The 6,000-nt window shown below is 39.0% G+C and overlaps 1 protein-coding gene across 1 annotated transcript in view; it reads right to left on the reverse strand.

The window, feature by feature from the left end:
* The window catches only part of LOC127527243 (zinc finger protein 260-like), a 28,842-nt gene extending 23,364 nt beyond the window's left edge, over positions 1-5,478 (reverse strand). Inside the window, exon 1 of the mRNA XM_051925334.1 lies at positions 5,413-5,478. The gene's annotated coding sequence lies outside the window, so the exon portion shown is untranslated. The remainder of the gene's footprint in view (positions 1-5,412) is intronic.
* Positions 5,479-6,000: the final 522 nt, after the last annotated feature.

Raw genomic sequence — 6,000 nt, forward strand, 5'->3', positions numbered from 1 at the left:
ACATTTAAATCGGACAGCCATCATTTTTCACTTGGCTGAATTCAAAAGCAAAGGCAGACACACCAAAGCATCATTCCGGGTGAGTCACTCGATCATTAAGCATAAGGAGTCTTTCCAAGATGGAAAGATGATAAAAGAGGCCTTCGTTGAGAGATGGCTAGGGAGAAATTCCTGCTGAAATTTCAAGACCCCTGGCCGGAGAAAAAGGAGTTTCTCCTCGTCATTAAACATGCAGAATACAAGCAACTTAATAATGATCAATGGCCGCTAGACTTGCCATTTTTTTCCCCCGATCTGACCAACATGTTGAATGAGCTTAATTTACAGCTGCATGGAAAAAGAGAACTCCATGGTCAAGGTGATAAGCTCAGTTAATACTTTCAAATAAAAAATGCAACATCTGTTCTCAAAGCTGCAGCGCCTTGATTTGGGGAACATCCAAAACCTCGCGTCAGAGCTGGAGACTCAATGGAAGGTGTGTGTGCAACTTGACAGCATATGCTACACAGAGCAGACAGAAAATTGCCCGTCAGACTTTGACAGACGGTTTCAAGACTCAGCTTTACTTGAGCCAATCGCTACATTTAAGTGCTATCCATTTAGGGAAGATATTGAGGGTGATTCACCCTCATCAAAAATTGCAACACTGTTTTACCTAAAACTCCTCTACAATGGAGGATGAGATTTTGACACTACAGGATGACATTCAGCTGAAGTCTGGGGCTCTTGGACAGTTTTGGAACTTACTCACAGAGGAAAAGTACCCAAACATGAGGAAATGTGCTACCTCCTTGACTGCATTATTCTGCTCTACTTATCTATGCGAGTCAGCCTTTTCCCACATGAAGATTATTAAATCCAAATGCTGTAGCGATCATAAATGAATTGTTATTGTGCCATAAAGGCTATTCAGTTATGCAAGGTACGACAACATATATATATATATATATATATTATATATATATATATATGTAGGTAGATCATTTCGACCTGGTAATTTTAAAAGTAGCTCGCAAGCCGAAAAAGTGTGGGCACCCCTGCTATAATTCATCACTCCAGGTATTTTTTTTTTGTTTTTACCAATCCGGTTATTTTTGCGTCTCACCTTGTATATAGGACGGACAGTTGGTTCTCTGTTATTAGAACATTAGAAAAAAATGCGACAAGAACAGGCCATTCAGTCCAATAAGCCCATCCATCCTATTCATATAGATTGTCCAAAGTAACATCCAAGTTAAGATTTGAAGGTAATTAACCCCCTGCTCACCACCAAACTTCCTGGTAATTTTGATTCCATGTGTCTATGGTTCTTTGCATGAAAAACAACTTTCTAACTTTGTGCAATCCTGCCCTTAAGTTTCCAGCCATGTCCCAGTGTCCTTGTTGCAGAATTTATTTTAAAGAAACAACTTTGATCCACAGGTGGCACAGTGGTAGCGCTGCTGCCTCGCAGTAAGGAGACCTGGGTTTGCTTCCCGGGTCCTCCCTGCATGGAGTTTCCATGTTCTACCAGAGTCTGCGTGGGTTTCCTCCCACATTCCAAAGATATGCAGGTTAGGTGCATTTGCGATCCTAAATTGTCTCTAGTGTGTGTGCTTGGTGTGTGTCCTGCGGTGGGCTGGTGCCCTGCCTGGGGATTTGTTCCTGCTTTGCGTCCTGTGTTGGCTGGGATTGATTCTAGTAGACTCCCCGTGACCCTGTGTAAAGATATAGCAGGTTGGACAATGACTGACTGACTTTGATCCACTATACTAATTGTTTCATAATTTTTAAACCCTTCATTCTTGTCCCCTCTTAATCTCCATTTGCTTAAACTGCAAAGCTTTAGCTCCATCAATCTCTCCTCACATCTCATACCTCTTACTCGCTCTAGTGTGTTGTATAATTTAAGCATAACCTCCCTTGACTTGTAGTCCACACATCACAATACAGAACATAACATTACTGTAGTACAGTAATCCCTCGCTACTTCGCGGTTCACTTTTCGCACATTTTATATGTAAGCATATATAAATATATAACGCAGATTTTTCGCTGCTTCGCGGGTTTCTGCGGACAATGCGTCTTTTTACTTCTGGTACTTGCTATCTCAGTTGGTTTGCCCAGTTGATTTCATACAAGAGATGCTATTGGCGGATGGCTGAGAAGCTACCCAATCAGAGCATGCAGTTAAGTTCCTGTGTGCTGCCGATTGGCTCAGCGACAGAGTGTTGCATTAACCAGGAAGTCTCATCTCACTTATTCAGCATTAACGTGCTACTGCTTCAGGGGCCGTGTCCAAGCAGCAACAGAAGATGCAAATGATTGCAGAAAAGGTAAAAGTTTTGGATATGTTGAAGGAAGGGAACAGCTACACCGCTGCAGACACCATTACAGCATCAATGAGTCCACGATTCTTTTTATTTAAAAAGGAGGAAAAGCATATAAGATCTACGGTCGCAGTGTCCTTTAACCAGGGCGCAAAACGAGTTGCAAGTGAACGTGATAAGGCAGTAGTCTGGATGGAATCTGCTTTAGGAATCTTTGCAACAAGGTCTACGACGTCATGACTGCCTACAAGCTGCTACGTGTACTTCGCTATACAGTAAGTGTAAACTTATCTACCGATTTCATATTGCTTAGCAGTTGTCCCTGTTATTAATAGAGTAAAGGGTGGGTTGTAAACAATACAGGGAGGGTTTAAAAACGTCCAAATACACGTTAAATAATTAAATAAATATGGTGTCCCTACTTCGCGGAAATTAGGTTCCAAGGCCGACCGCGATAACTGATCTCCCGCGATAAGTGAGGGATTACTGTATTCCAAATTTTTTCTTTGCACTTTCTTGATGTGGATAGTCATGAGTCCACTAAGACTCCCAGGTCCTTCATATAAGGCACTTTCAAGTTTCAGACCTCCTGTTGTGTATTCAAGTCTAATAGTTTTTAATCCCCACATGTAATACATTATAGTTACTTACTATGAATTAAATTTCATCTGCAACATATCTGCCCAAGCCTGTATGTTGTCCCAAGTCACATTGTAACAATTTAGCTGACTGAATATTACCTGCCTTCCCTCCTAGTCTGGTATCATTTGCAAACTTAACCAGCTTACTGATTATATTATTGCACAGGTACTTTATGTATATTAAAAACAGCAACAGCCCCAGCACTGATCCCTGAGGGGACACCACTTTTAACAACAAACAATTCTGAAAAAGCTCCCCTCACCATAAAACCCTTTGCTTGAGTTTGTAACAATTCTGTACCCACCCACACACTGAGCTCTAAACTCCCACTTCATTTCATCACCAACCTTCCATGTGGTACCTTATCAAAAGCCTACTGAAAATCAAGATGAAGAATATCACACGCAATTCTCTTATCATATACTTCAGCAGCTTCCTCATGGAATTCTGGCACATTAGGAAAGCATCACCTCTCTTGTTTGAACCCATGTTGAGTATTTGCTCTAGACATGTGCTGGTTAATCATTTTCTTAATAATTGCTTCCATTAATTTACCTGTGATACACATCAAGCTTACTTGGATACAGCCTGATCACTTTTTTTATAAAATGGCATAATGTTTGTTAGCCTCCAGGCTTTAGGACATTCTCCAGTGTGCAGAGATTTTCAAAAAATAAGTGCCAAGGATTTATACAGCATGTGTACTCACCAACACCCTTAAGCACTATAGGGGGAAGGTTATCTGGTCCTGGTGATTTGTTAGATTTCAGGTTATTTCATCTAAGCAATGCTTCTCCTTTTACAATATCTAACTCACAACATACTAAAGTATTTAACAGTGTAAATCTGAATGAGGTTAATGTTTCTATTGGCACTAATTTTATGAATGAGCGAGGATCTTTCCAAGGATATCAGACATTTTTAGGGATTATAAGAATATTCTGAGAAATAGCTCCTAAATGTGAACCTAGGCATATAAAGCCATTGAAACATGTCAGGTATTCCATTTGAATTAAAAAGAAATTGGTAAAGTAGAAATTTGCAGGTCTTCTACCTAACAGTTGACATCCGTGGAGAGAATTTTAAGAAATAGCTCTGTGCACCTTTTAAATACATTCAGATTTCATGTATGCATGATAACTTTAATTGAGCTAACCGCTTTATTTGCTAGTTTAGTTAAAATAGCTTACAACAAAATACAGTCAGGCAATATTGTTGAATAATGTATCTTTACTACAAAATATACAGATGAGGTCAATTTTAAGAGAGGATGATTTGACTAAAAAATGGCTAAAGTACGGATAGCTCAATGGCAATAAAATGAGGATAGGACTTGAACACACATTCTCTAAATTCTCAGATTAAAAAAAATGACAAAAAAGACAAAAAATTGACATATGATGCTTGATGTTAATTTCACAACATGCACTATATTTGCGAATCTTGCATTTCACTTTTCATAACCTGTCACGGTTTATTCAATTTATGCATCTCTGAGAAAGCATTAGAAGTGAAGATTTAAAACGGAATAAGCTTTACAGGGAAAGATATATCTTTTTTATTCTTTTTGAAACAGTAACAGCAAATCGTTTTTTGTATAGCCCAGAAATCACAAGGAATGTCTCATGGGCTTTAACAGGTCCTGTTTTTTGACAGCCCCCCAGCCTCCACTCCCTAAGATGACAAGGAACCTCCATTAAAAAAAAAAAAAAATACCTTGTAGGGGAAAAAAAAATGGAAGAAAGACATTTTAGAAAAAGCAATTCAGAGGGGGGCCCTTTGCAGGTATGCTGGACGTCCAGCACATTATAAATAAATAAATACAAATACATAAACATATATAGAACTATGTTTGGACTACTGACTATTGGAGCGGATAACCCTTTCATCGCTATATGTTATTTACGGTTTTGAAATGTTTAAAAATAATTAGGTTATGTACACAAAAAATCTAAAGTGTGTAAAGTCACAAGTTACATTCCATACTTTCGTGTCAATGTTACATGTGTTGTACCGATTTCGTTGTTTAATAACGTTTTGAAAGGAATTCGCATTTTTAAAACAAAAATACAGATTTTAAGAGGAAACATCGCTTATAACCATAAGTGTGCAACATATGCTTTTGCATACAGTTTATTTCGGTGACTTTATCGTACAGCTTTTAAAGATGGGAAGATTCAAACGAATGTCTAACGCTAAGCTAATGTCACCTTGGCCAGGAAAACAGCTCTCTTTGGGTAGAGTTACACTCCTTTGTTAAAAACTGCCCACATGTTCAAACAGTCATACCCTTTAAATACATAGGTGGACCCCCTACTTCGCGACCATCAGAGCGCCAAACTGAGCAGAGCCCGAATCACGAAATGGAGATTAGAAGGGCCCTTCACACAGAGCTGCTAATGCAATCTTTACCTTTGATACTGTCACCCTTCTCCTCGCATTATATAAAAACAGCACTTACTGTTCCTCTTTCAAAGAGCCGCTTCTTCGGACGGTAAACAGCCACCTCCAGCCACTTCGCTTTACACTATTCATGTGCCCTAAAACCACGCATGCGCGCAGTACTTAGTTCTATTATGACGCATGCGTGGCATAGATTCACAACACGCATGCGTCTCATTTTCTAAAAAAAAAAAAAAAAAAAAAAAAAAAAGTCGGCAGTGCACACCACGTGCTGCGCGAATGAGAACGTTGTGGAAAGATACAGTTGTACGGAGAGTTCTCCAAGATTAATTTACTTGTTTATCATTGAAACGGGATGCTTTTCTTAAGGCTTGAGAACCACCGCATCCTTGTTTGTTTTGTTTGCCCCAGTGGGCGAACATTTTTGCAACAGTTTATACAAAAAGCTCTGGCTACTTTGCAAGATTTTACAGTATTATTACAGTCGTTATTCTTAATACGGATATCTGGCATCATACACATCACCGTGTTTACCTATTTATAATAACCACTTTTATAAACCAGGCATTGTATAGAATGCCGAAAATTTGACGTCAAAGTATGAAACGATTAGCATTTCACACATTTCCTATGCATTCTATGCAAT

This window comes from Erpetoichthys calabaricus, chromosome 1, assembly GCF_900747795.2.
Source record: "Erpetoichthys calabaricus chromosome 1, fErpCal1.3, whole genome shotgun sequence".
NCBI classification, from domain to species: domain Eukaryota; kingdom Metazoa; phylum Chordata; class Cladistia; order Polypteriformes; family Polypteridae; genus Erpetoichthys; species Erpetoichthys calabaricus.